Source organism: Boleophthalmus pectinirostris, unplaced genomic scaffold, assembly GCF_026225935.1.
Source record: "Boleophthalmus pectinirostris isolate CB_2022bp ecotype Guang Dong unplaced genomic scaffold, ASM2622593v1 HiC_scaffold_4, whole genome shotgun sequence".
NCBI lineage: Eukaryota > Metazoa > Chordata > Actinopteri > Gobiiformes > Gobiidae > Boleophthalmus > Boleophthalmus pectinirostris.
The window spans coordinates 15,852,733-15,866,822 of NW_026571353.1; the positions used below are offsets into that span (position 1 = coordinate 15,852,733).

General features: G+C 38.4%; 1 long non-coding RNA gene across 1 annotated transcript in view; it reads left to right on the forward strand.

Annotated features, from left to right (window-relative positions):
* LOC129411265 (uncharacterized) overlaps positions 1-13,221 on the forward strand; it is a 75,901-nt gene extending 62,680 nt beyond the window's left edge. The window contains exons 4-5 of the long non-coding RNA XR_008633225.1: positions 12,787-12,943; positions 13,046-13,221. This is a non-coding gene — a long non-coding RNA (uncharacterized LOC129411265). The remainder of the gene's footprint in view (positions 1-12,786; positions 12,944-13,045) is intronic.
* The last annotated feature ends 869 nt before the right edge of the window (positions 13,222-14,090 follow it).

Consider the following 14,090-nt stretch of genomic DNA (forward strand, 5'->3'; position numbering starts at 1 on the left):
GCTGAGGTCACATGTTCCAGCGAGTGGATACCCCCCCGTACATCTGACACCACAGCTCCACTGCACACCAATCCTTCCAAGGACAGCCAAGCATGGAAGAAATATTCTTATTTAGATGAGGGCGCAGTGAGGGGCAGACTATGGCATAACAGAAAGAGAATACAATGTAGTGTGTATCCAGTCTCCCTCTTACAGAAGGCAATCAAATCTGGCAGTCATGTGTAAAGATACTTATCTGCCCGGAGAGGATCTCAACACCATGTTTCTGGAGAAATGGAAATCAATGCTGACAGCGACTTGTCAGTTTTATATATTCTGAACATCTGATCTCAATAGGAGAACTAACTTTCAAAAGGGAATGATAAAGAGATACCATATTGTACAAAACATTTTATTGTTAAAACTAATGTTATTCTTTTATTTTAAATTTTTAATTAGAGTCAATTATAAAATTGGCTTTGTTCCAGACCACTATTTAGATTTTATATACAATGCTAACTTACTTCACATTTAGATTTTTAACCAAGGAGATATAAAGATGCTGTTTTACTGCTGTATTTTTGTAAAATTGATGCACATTTCTTTGTCCTTTTCTAACAAAGCACTCCTACAGCAGACAGTGCACACAGTTAAAGACATTACAAAGACTTTAGGAGTCAAGATATTTTTCCGAGGAGCCCTGCATACTTGCACACTTCTCAAATAGCCTCAGGCACGCTGTTGATTTTTTTGTTTGAAATTTGGCACGTTACAATGCCGCTCAAATGAGATCTAACATATTCTCGAATTCATAAACAAATAGCTCTTTTCTGATTCTTGGGATTGACTCATATTCTCTCGACACATCTATAAATCCTGTGTCACAACTAACAATATTGTGTGGCCTCACGGGGAGCTGATAAAATACGACGATTCTCTGGTAAAGGGAGAAATTTGGCAGGGAAATTTTATTGCTGCAAATGTGGAATTATCACCCGAGCCACAGAATGAGTGCACAATGGTAGCGCGCTGTGTTAATCAGATTTTCCTCACCAGAGCTGTAGTTCATTGTCATTGCTAATGGAGCCTTCCTCTGCAGGTTGTTGCTCTTCACTAAATTAGTGTGAAGTCTTATCCCCAAAAACATTGACTAATACCGCACTTAATCTTGGAAACTCTCAACTCCGGTGAAAAATCTGGTGGGGAGTGACACTGATGCATCGGAGCACAGAGCAGCGTTGCATTCATCATGTTCACTACAAAATTAATCTTGATAGACTGAAACCAAATTACACCTGAGTTCACAGCCATTGCTCACCACCAGCACTGAATAAATATTTATCGATGATATGTGTAATTCGGTGAGCAGGAGTAAAGTTGTTAAGATGGGTGATAAGGGGAATAAAGATGATTGAAGGGACTTGTAGGAGAAACGCTGATTCCCATTTGGACAGAAGGAGCATCACGCTAGGAAAAAGGAATAAACAGGACATGCATACCTCAGTATCGCTCAGTGAAGACAGCTCATAATCATATTTTCCAGAACTTTGCGTACCCTTTTTCCCCAAAACTATCTTCAAAACTGGTTTCTCATCTTTACTTATTATTTTTTCAAGAAATGAAAGTTTAAACTCATTTCACTAAAATGTAGAAAACCTAATACATTTTTTTGTAAAATGTAGATTATCTCTAGCTTTACCCTAGCTTTACCTGTAGCTTGACAGTTATAGTGAAGTTTAGAACTTTATGTCCTGTTTGAACTAGTTGGTGCAGATTGCTTTCAGTTGGTGGCTGACCACAGGGTCTGGTTACAGGAATGACCTACAGTGACTTTACTCATGTCAAAAAACACTTTAGGGCCTGATTCAAAAGGTTCTGTGAATTTTCAAAGTTTGTGTATCATATAGGTATAGGTATTTCTTCTGGGGGAAGAGTAATCTGCAGCAATGGTTTGGACATGGACAGATATGACATAAGTAGAAGTAAGTCCGTAAATGTTACCAAGCACATACTATTAAATGAATTTTTAAACTGGTAGAAAAACACCTTGTGTGTAAATTGTCCCATCATTTTGGATGGAGTTTTGTGTAATGATGGCATAGATAGAATTTTTTTTTTTTTTTTGAACATTTGGATCAGTATCCTTGCTCCTTGTAGTGTGCCAGTCACATGGAAGCTCAGATCACCCTCGGTGCAGTGCGGCGAAGGTGACGGAGGTGCTCCAGATCAATTCCGCTGGTAGTCCTCCGCAGGTTTATTTCTGTAAATAAATGTTTTTTTTTATCATGTGAACTTGTGGTTTTGTGAGTGCAGAGTTTCAAGCCTGTGACCACTCTGCAAGAATACTGCTCTAACACCACAGCTGCTCCGGGTGCAGTCTGAGTAAGTCATTAGGGTTATGAGTATTTGTTTATGATGACACAATACTTAATAATACACATGTGCACCATTACACAATTTAGACTTTTTTGTGGCTGGTCACCAGTCTTGTTGTTTTAAACTCCATAAAAGCACATTAGCTTCATAAACTATGCAAATTGTCTCTAGTTGTTTCAGAGCAAGAGCAAAGAGAAACAGCAGCCATCTTTAGCCCTGCCAAGCAAAAACAGACATGCCCCGCTCACGTTATTTATCTTCCAAATGAAGTCATTTTTCACGACTAATTAAAACATGTTGAGATGAGGAGAACATGGAAGAAGGAGAGCATTTGTTTGGGTCTGCATGCGCTCATTCATTTCCTCATGTATGTTTGGCTTCTGTTTAAAGAAAGCAAAGTGATGTACGAACACAGAGCAAGTTGTTGTCACTAATGGTGAGACGGGATCATTTATACAGTAGTGTCCATGTGGAAAGTCGACGCAGATGATGCCAGTTTAAACAGAAAAGCTTTGCCAACTTTTCCTGTTGACTTTTAAAAATGCTTCACTTCTCAAATGCACCTCAGTCTTTTGGACAGAGCCAATATTATCTGATGATGGCTTTTATCGCTCTATGTGGATTAATTGTATAAAACATGATGTTTCACAAATCATCCCTTTAATTAGGCTCTAAGCATGGGACTGTGTATGTCTCAGACAGGGCTGGGGGGTGCACCAGGCTGGTCTTCAGCAGGGGCGGGGCAGTGGAGGTGGGTGCACAGAAGGGGAGCAGGGCAGAGGTGATGGGTGCGGAAAGGGGGTGGTGGTGGTGCAGTGAAGGGGGGCCCAGAGCATGGTTAGTGCTGAGAGGGGGGGCTCTGGGGCAGTGGTGGGCCCAGGGAGGGGAGGGGTGTGTGGGCACGAGCCGCTCCGCCCCAGGCAGCCTGCACTACACACCCAGGTGCTATTGTCAGCTGGAGTCCTTCTCCAGCTGCTCACCACAGATTGATTTAATTATTTCCATTCACTGTCTATGAGTTTCTTTAATGCTTTGTCTTATTACATGGGGGCCTTTTAGCATTTCTGTACAAAAGAATATTGTTGAAACTATTATTCATGGGATTTACAGTTCACAGGGAATTTCTGCTTGAGCGAGGTTACTTAATAGATTTAGTCTATAGAAAATAAAATACGTGCTCGACACTATCCAAACTGTCTTATCACTTCATCTCCTTCCTTTGACTTGCTTCATTTTCACACATAATGAGACAGATTCGTTTTATAATTACACATGTGCAGTTTTGTTACAGTCCATAAGTGCTGAAGGAGATTTCTGCTTCACTCGTTGACTTGGAGGTCGTAGTACGTGTGTTATCAATTCTCAGAGATTCAAATGACTAAAGTTCTTTTTCTCTTATCTGATCTTTTAAAGGGCAATGAGAAGGCCCTTCTTTTTAGTGAAACGCGTCCTCAATCACTGTTAATGTTAAGTCCATGTACACATAAGAGCCTGATAAAGAATCATTAGTGTGCTTAATGGAATCACAGGTCTCATCCCTCCATCCGCTTCTATTCAAACGCGCTCTTCATTTCAAAGTTGTTCTGCTTTATTAAAGCTCATTACCATTTCTCTTTTAATAAGCACTCTTTAAAGTCATTACCTGCAGTGGAGTTAAAGGCTCAGCTATTAAAAGGTTACTTTACTGTGAATAATGGCCCACCGATATACTCAAGTTAATTACTATTGGATACTGGTTCTGGTTTAAGCTAATGCCTAAACTCCATTGAAGGATGAGTCTGAGCGCGGTGAACTGAACTCAATTTCATCAGCTGTTTGTGTTATCTCACCAAACACACTTCACTTAATGCAACTCTCAAATATTTCCATTGTTATGCTGAATGTCAGATTCCCCCAATAGACACACAGTAACACACAGTTAGACAATAGTGAGAGATACAGGACTACATTCATACTGTACTCCATACAACTGTACAACAACTAACCCTTATGTTACAGATAACCATGTGTCCTATCAATCATCTTTGTACAGTTTTTCCTTGCGACCTATTGTATATTGCAGAGATATTTTATCACTTATTTCTATCATATTTTATTTTTACTTGTACATTTATATAATTATACCTTATTTGACACCAGTTTTTCTATTTTTGCTACTTATTTAGAATCTATTTCTACTTGTTATTATATTATATTGTGATCTGTGAGCTCTTATGTCCAAGTAATTTCCTGTGTGGATCGATAAATTTGTCTAAGTCTAATTTAGAAAGGGGCATTTGACCTAGAGGAGGACTGGAGCATAAAAGTGCACAGTAACTGTTGGCTGTTACAACACTATTCGGAAACAATAGACATGGTTATAGATAATTGCTCCCCAAATAATAAGTTATGTATACAAGCATGCATTTGTTTTCATTATGTATTACACTGCTATGGAAATTTGATGGCACCAAAATGTCTTGAAAAAACATGATGTCAAATTGCAGAAAATTTTGCGTGTTGGTATTACCTCTGAACTGTGTTTTTTGGCCTTCTTTGGGGTCATGTGATGAAAGAGGACCTCTACATTTCAAACACGTTTAATTCACTGCTGAAAGGCCTAATTGCTGTGACCTGTGCTGGGGATGAAAGGTCAAAGCTCCAGAGAAACATTAACCTTGAGAACTTAGCTCTGCTCAGAGAAAATAAGCAGAATGAACACAGCTCTGCCAAAACCCAGAATATTCAAACCTTTTTTAAGCTGGCTAAATTGGAGAATCTGTAAAACGTTCAGATATTACGTATATGCTTGGGAGACACGTACTGAACTAAACTGAAGTAAATGTGTATGGAGCTAATCCAGAACCAAATTACTAAAAAAAACTGGACATGAAGAAGTTTTTTTTTTTTTTTAATCGAAGTTTTAAGAACATTGATATAGAGCCCGACCGATATATTGGTTGGTCGATATTATCGGCCGATATGGGCTCCTGGAGATATATCGGCTATTGGCCGATATGCTTGCTGATATGGGCCGATATTTCATGTGGGCATGTTACACCTCGTTATAAAGCTTAGACTCTCTACATTATGTTCATTTAATCCAATTTACAGACAGATAAATGTCCTGTTATGTGGCTCCACATCAGTATTTATCTATGGAGTCATTTGTCTGTGTCTGTGTCCTTACTGTCCCTGAACACACCCCCAGAGTCACGTCACTTCACTCACGTGTTCTTGTTTACACCCGCAGCCGTGCGCAACACTGAGATTATTTTCTTTGAGTTTGAAGTTTGGATTAAAAGGACATTTATTAGTGCAGACTTGTGATGTGAGGAGGATCCTGTGTGAGCTCTGAGTGTTGGAAATACATCGACTTTTAAGCTAGTTTAGGTTAGCGATTAGCTGGTGTAGCTCCCACACATAAACAGACTGTTTTCTGTTGGCCTGTTGTAAAGTGACTATATTGACCGTATATTTGTTACTGGACCTGCATTGATATGTAAATGCTGTGAATAAAGGTGTGAATGATCCACATTTATGCATATAATTAATTACCGCGGCGCGCAGCATTTACAGCTAAAGGCTTATAGCGGTAGCTTACTTTAGTAGCTAGTAGTGATGGGTCGGTCGCGAACGAAATGGCTCTTTGAAGCGAACGACGGGAGCCTGCTACTTATTGGGAGCCGTGTTTTCTCTTATTCTCACTTTTTCTCTTCACGCCACGTGCAGACTCGTGGTAGTTTGACAGCGGCAGCAGCTCAGAACGAAACTTTCAGAAATGTGTGTGTGTATAGGATAGAAAAAACCATGCATATTTGGCTGTAGTTCAGCATAAAATTAATAAACCAGGACTAATCTAGAGTTCAAGAGAGGGAGAGAGATAGAGACCAAGTCCCGACACTCAGTCCTGGTTCAGTTCTGGTTTAATCTTGTTTTACACATGGTTTAGATCTGTTTTAGTCCTGGTTTAGTCCTTTTTCAGTCCTGGTTTAGACCTGCTTTAGTCCTGCTACCTATCACTAGTAGCTAGAATGTTATCTACTGTCTGTAAATATGACACAAAGAGGCAGAAGAACAATAAATGTTGCTTAAATAAACCCAATTTAAAATCCACTAGAGCCAAACCTAAGTATTTTATACAATCCAAGATTTACAGTGAATTTTTACATCACTAAATATATTGGCGATTATATCGGCTATCGGCAGCTCCAACTCCCATTATATCGGTTTCATATCGGCCACAACAAAATCCATATCGGTCGGGCTCTACATTGATATAAACTTGTCTTTGTAACATAAACATAAATCAGTTATTTGATGGATAAATGGTAAAATGTTTTGTTTTCATCTCTTTTGCAATATTGCATGGCAAAAAATCTGTATCTGTAGTGAAATGTATAAACTATATTTTGAATATTTACATGACATTTATTCCTGATCTATTATTAAAAAAAAATCATCAGTTTTAAAGAAATATGTGTGAGCTCTATTCATGCTCTGAATTAATGCCTGGCAAATGTAGTAGATTAGCATTTTCCAGTGATACGTTTTCCCTCTGTTAAGGTCATGTGGCTTTAACTGGGGCTTAAGCAAGACTCCTGTGAGCGCGTATGACCCATTTCATAAATCCCGTCTTCTCCTCAGCGAAGATACAAAATGTCACCAACCAACGGGTCACCTAATCCTCTCCACGCCGCAATGGTATTATAACTATTACTATAAGGAAGCAGGAGTTTGGTTTGAGAAAGCCTGACAAAGAACATTATCCCAGGTGTCAACAACACCACGGCGTACACTAGCGCTGATCTGGTGGTATAGCTACTGTGATTTTTCTGACAGATTATTTGCAAAACTTCAATGTGTCTTTGAAGCCCGCGGGGTCGCCCACTGCCAACCAAACAGAAATGGCACTGTCAGCGCTCACGATGGACAGGCGACTCCAGCAAAGAGCGCTATGATGAAAAGATGCGAAAATGTCTTGATCAAGAGGGGGAGATTTCTACAGCAACGTGGCTTTTAAGATCAAATATTCCAGGTTGAGATTGGCTGTAGCGCACACTGTATGGACATGTTTTGGACTCAAATGAAACGCTTAAACAAGACAAATAGCACACAGACAGGCATCTCACTCTTTGAAGAAATCTGACAATGAACAGACTTCTTAAGAGTTAAAAATAATAGTACCATTCTTATCACAATGCACTGATTATTGACTACATAAGGCCCGCTGGACAAAGGCACTCACAGCTTGTCACCGCTCAAACGTTAATGAACTTACTGTTGACTTGTTTGGTTCAATCGGATTATTTTTCTGTCTGCTGTGTTTTTTCTCTTTTTGTGAGTTATAATAATAGATGACAAATGTCTGGCTCACTGTGAAAAACAACCATTTAAAGCGATGGCTAGAGTTGTGGTGTCTTCATGTGTCAGACTTTGATGTTTCAAGAAATGAAATTAATATCTGCTGATTGGCTGTGGTTACAGTTAAGAAGTAGTTTGTAGTATTTTAATATACAGCAGTCATGGATCAGTGAAACAGTTTTTCACTACGCTCAATTTGGATGATATTATGTGAATTTGTTTTGTGCTGATTTTCTGTCTTACTTTTTTCTCAGCGGGTTATGGGTATAATGTGAAATTTGTTATACTAGCATCCAGTACCCTCATTAGATTTAGATAACCCTAGACATTTTGAGCACTAACACTCACATACATTTACAAATGCATTCTGAAAATGTGTGTAAATTTGATTCAGATTTGCTGTTTGTTTTATATCCCAAAGACTTACTCTTTGATACCTCCTGTAGATAAGACACTATTCGTGCACAAATCCACAGCGTATTGTTGGTCACACTCATTGGAGAAGGGAGATAGTAACAGGGCACCTCTATAAGAGCCTCTTCAAAATAATGAAACCACAACATGAGCCGCACTTGGGCTTCCAGAGACGCTACACTCGAAATGGATGTCGACAAAGCAACAAAGTCATCACTATCTACGAGCGAGCACAGCCTGCATTATGCTGATGAATGGAGGGCCCTGCCAGATTACTTGATTTGATAAGCAGTACAACCCATCGGTAACATAATACATCACAAATTGTTTTGTCAACAATTTATGATAGCATTTATCAAATGACCATCGCAGTGGGCTGAGTTATGGTGTCATAGCTGGCATAATGTCAATACTCCAGCTGAGTTGAGGGCAGTCTGGCTGCAGTGATTTAGACATGCTACACCCTGACCTCTTCAGAGATTTTCTCTTCATTACCAAGCAAATTGATGTGTAAGAGAGAAAGAAAAGTTTCATAGATAAATCATTGAAATGTATGAAGATATTGGGTGAATCAAATAAGAGAATATTTTGCTTTTGACATGAATGCCCTGTCTAATTGTATAAGTAGTTGAAGTAGGCTATAGTTAGCCATTTTTGTAAAGCAAGTAATTTTAACAGTAACAGTTGTGCTATAAATGACATAGTTCTTCTAAAGTTTGTAGTGGTTGAGCACTTTCTAATAATCCACATTTATTTTTCATGTTCTCTTTTTGTTGTTTTATTAATTTCATAATAACTACACAAACATTAAAATCATTACAGAAGAAACAGAAGCATGAAGGCATAAATCCTTATCCTTAAAGATACACCCTTTTACACTGAATTTTGGCTTTAACATTGTGTTTTACTTAAAGACACAATTTGTCCCCTTTCATCTTTTGTAATATGTATACTAAGGACAAAAGTTTAATAAACACAAGTTTATTTTTATTGTTTATGTTTAATTGCACTAAATGCATCAAGCTCCTCTGGTCTGTCTGATCAGGTTTCCCTTAGGAATCAATTTGAGCTTGTGACAATTAAAATGTAAGGCCTTAAACCTCCTCCTCAAGTCAATCGGTGCCTCTTATTGACCAGAATATATGGCGCGTGTCCAAGCCAGCACTGGGCTGTCCGATCTTAAAGGTTACTGCAACCACTACATGTACCCACATTAACAGGACGCTCACCTCTCCGGGTTTATGGCCTGTGTAATAATTTTAAGCAAAGAGAGAAGTGCATTCAGTGGAGACAGTAACGGGCTGAGCTGAGGGAGGACAAGTATAGTGTGATTGATGCAGGCGAGCGCTCTGGCTGTGTACCTCTCACCTTCTCCTCCTGATTACTGCCTGCGACTGATCTCTCACATCTGTCTTGACTTCCTAAAGAAACGGATTCGCCAAATATGATACTTTGGAGCTGCTGGGATTACAACTTTATCAAGAGGCTGACCTTTTAAAGAAACTGCCTGATGAGCTGTCCGGAATGACCACACAGGACAGTACTGTCCCATTGGTGCAGTTTAAGTAACAGTGTGTTGATTAACAAGCGTTAAATGTGGGGATGCTTTTCCTATCTCAAGTGTTTCACTGAAGTGTACAGTATAGCTCAATATATTTACTATTGTAGCAGTTTTCAACTGGTCTGAAAAATGTGTCCAATTTATTCCAGAAAATTATTTTTATACATTTTTATTGTTTTATATACTGTATTTTATTTGTTACAACAATTTCACTGAATAAAAATAAGATAAAATCTCAAAGCTTGCAAAACATTTAATCTATACTCATTCTACAATGACCCACTTTTGAGCCCTAACCCTCAAACAACAATGTAAAACAACTTTGGGTGTTAAAGTTCGGGTTATGAAGCAGGACCAGGTCCAAAAATATGCAGTGACTGTTAAAGCCCTTGCAAATTATATAAACACTGACCATTTTATTTTGCTTATACCCTTATTAAAATGTGGAAAATGAACTTAACTTCTTAAAACAGAAATAGCGAATTATATTCAATTAGCACATCACACTTCACAAGAGAGGCCACTGTTATGCTCTAACAACTGAAAATAAGTAATTATTTTGGGGACTGCAGTTCAGATGTCCCATATTGTTTATTAGTTAGTGACCAAGGCAAAGAATGATGAATAGATTTAAATTGCTAAGTGATATAATGAAAATCTTTCTTTTGTGACCTTTGACCCTGAGGTCATCCCTGTCTGCAGGAATGTTTAGAAGCACTTTTCATTAGCACATTACAGAAGCAGCAGCAGATGTAACAAATATTCAGACTAGCTCACTGTGCTCTCCTCATAATGAAGACAAAGTGCACACATACTCACGACAAATACCAGGAAATAAATAAGAATAAAGTATCCAAAAGGAATCACCGACGGCTGGTAATTGGGTTAGTAATGTCTTGGCTTGGTCATTTCCTCCAGGCTGCCCCGGCTCCAAGGAGCAGTCCAGGAGTTCCATCACTGTATGTACAGCTCCTCAATGAGACTGTACAGTGTATCACAAACATTTTTACTAAATCGGCAAAAACTAATGATCACCAGACAAGAAAATCTAAATCAGCTTAATTAAAGGCACACTGTGTAACTTTTTTGTTAGAAGGTGCACCTTCTTGCTTTGCCTGGTTTGCCTTTTCTGCAATATGGCAGCTTATCTACATTATTCCAAGTCACAGTTCAAATCTGTGGAGAGGCAACCTCGCTCACCGTTTGAATCATGGATCTATTTAAAGTCTAGATAGCATATTGTTAGCTTAAACCTGTCGCCAGTCCATTGCTTCTGCAGTGAAAAAGTCCTATGTAACCCCAAAAGCATGTTTCACATAGAGTGCAAAAAACTCCTTGTTTACTGATTGTGCACCTACAGCTTTCTAAAATGTGGGCTTTTGTGGCGAGTTCTTGCCTATTTTCAGATCTTAAACTTTTTCTCAGTTCAAAATGTCCTAAAAACAGCTTTTTAATATTTGTCTTTGGCACACGAGTGCTTGCTCTTTGCACACACTCTCATGGGAGAAGAGTATTACTGCACATGCTCAATGGGCTGCACATCCACTGAACGTACTGAGCCTCTAAACTCACGACATGCGCCACTGACCTCAGCCCATTCACTTAAGCAGGCGGCCATGTTTGAACCCCAGGGCTTGGTATCAATGCACTTTAGTTCAAGGTATTTTTACGCACTAAAAACACACAGGCTATGATACGTTTACAGCGTATACAGTTGAACGTTCCAAGCAAAGCCATAGCACCTTCATGGAGACAAGCAGATAATGGACCCTCCACCACAAAAGTTACCTAGTGCACCTTTAAAGTGTTGCAAAAAGTAAAAATATATTTTCTTTTAGCCATTAAGATTTTGGATTTATTTCATTATTTTTTATTTATTTATTCTTCGTCTGTATGCTTCATAAACAGGGCATTGTGCTGCAGGAAGGTGAGCAATGAGTGGGGAGAGGCAAACAACAAGCAAAAGAAAAACTTTGTTTGAATTTTATACACCTATGCAGTTTTTAATTGGAATAAATTGTCACTGTCAGAATTTGATAGCTATTATATGATAGTTATCTCATATTACATGCTTTTTCAATACTCCTCAGCATACAAGACATATAATACAAGCTAGCCTCATCTTTCTGAATGGCAAACACGCAGCCATTTCACAAATCTTTTAATGATTTGTGACCCCTTTGTGGACGGAGAAATTGTGGAATCATGCACCCATAACTTCTCACTTAATCTGTATTACTCTCATCACAACAGAGCAAGCCACTCTATCAGTAAATGCTAATCTGCTAATTAACAAGCTAATTAGGCAATTACAGCTTTGCAGAAGGATGCCTAAATGAAATATGACAACACAGTCACTTTCTACAGCACCTGTGGGTCTTTTCAGATGTTACAACGAGAGGCATGATGACAGAGTGTCACCTCCTCGCTCCTAGGTGCTTATTCTTATGCCTTGCTTGGCTCATTTGTAAAAATATTGTCATTTGATTTATCCTAATGAACAATGCACACGGAAATAACTTGTCACATTATAAGCAATATTCAGCCATTTATTTGAGTGCATTGTTCCCATGTCATAATAGGTTGGCTTCATATGACATCACAGGAGAGAGAATTCCCCTATAGTTAAAAGTTTAGCTGGAGGGTAGGTCAGGTTGTAGATTTGTTGACATGGTTTATGGTTAATATCTCTGTAATTACCTGGCACAAATTAATTTCTTTCTGTCAGCATAAGTAAACAAAAGTGAAATTATTTTTTCACAAGAGCGCCAGAGTGGGGCCATTATTCAGCTCCAAAGATGTGATGGTTGTCAGAGATGTGATTGTTGTCAGTTGAAAGGTCTTAAAACCATAAGATTAATATGGCAAGTATGTGGAGCGAGTGAATCCCTAACAAATAATGATAAGGTTCACCGTTTGTGGATCATAAGTTTGGATATTTCTTCCAAAAACAGTAAATCTCTCACAGACTTATATAGGCCCCTGGCTTCTTTCTGAAATTATGACATCATCAAATTCTACAATGTGAACGTAACCTATTTAAATGAACTATCAAAATGAAGTATCTCACCATAACATCTTTTCCTCTTCTTCTTTGGTTATGTAAACTCCAGGCCCAGCGTCTAACCAGATGTGGCGTATGGAAATGAATTATGTTGACACATGACTGAAAACAACAGTGAACGGGCCCGCCATGCTACACAATGAAGAATCATGCAGTGAAACAGAGGAGAGGAGCCCGCGCTGCACCTTTTGAGCCCCTTTTGACAGGTGTGTAGTGAGACTTGACAGCTCAGTATTTCCATGATAAATGCAGTAGTCCTGGGACTCCCATTCACTAAACTCACAACAGCGTCGCTCCTATACTTCAAGGTCAAAGGAACGAGTACAGCCATGCAGCCCACCACAGACCAGACTGGGTATGCACTGTCAGACAAGCGCACAATCAATAGGACTTCTACATTTGTAAGTGTTTGCAATCAGGCATTACTGTGATAGGTGAATGAACAAATGAACTACAGTTATATATATATATGTGAAAAAAAAGGTTAACCTCAATAATATAAACAGTTTTCTACAAGTATACTGATCAGTAGAAAATGTTACGCTTAAGAACTTTTAATTGACAGTTCTAATTTTTATACTATTATAAAATGATTGGCGTCATAAACAAATTAAAACATGTGTATGTACAGTAACTCAAATAATTTCTCATTTGTTCATAATTGTAACAATAAAAGTCATTACTGAACAACTCGTTAAAATATTTTACATGGCATTGCATTGATGTCCACTTTCACATTAGGCTATGTGTTATAATCCCTAACACATGTGACCTAATGACTTCCAAAGCCAAACGAGTCCCCAGAGAGATAGTGTCTACTATCTCAAGAGTTTTAATTATAACAGATAGCACCTAAATGGCACTGATAAACAGCAGTGTGATCTAAGATACCTCTCCTAATGAAGTTTACTGTTCACACTCCATCTTGCAAATAGTACAAGCTTATAGGAAATACAACTGAGAGATGGGACTGCTCACTACCCACTTCTGCTAGTAACTTTACAGTAAATTGCAGTTTAATGCATAATAGCATTGGGACAGCTACTGCTTACTTGACCCTTCAGCTAAAGCAATGAAAAAAAACAAAAAACAAAAATGTAGGCCTCAATAAGAAATAGGCCTAATTATAAAACCTAAAAAAAACATACAACAAAAACAACAACAAAAACAATAGTAACAATAGTTTTATAAGCCATACTTAAGTTTTTGAAAATACATTTCAAGACATTTGTGCAAATCACTGACATGTAGGCCTAATAAAACTAACAAAAAACATGGATGTATAGGCCAATGCAAAAACTTTAAAACCTTTTTTGCAGTTGCAGAAGTGGAGTAAAGGAATGAACAACTGTG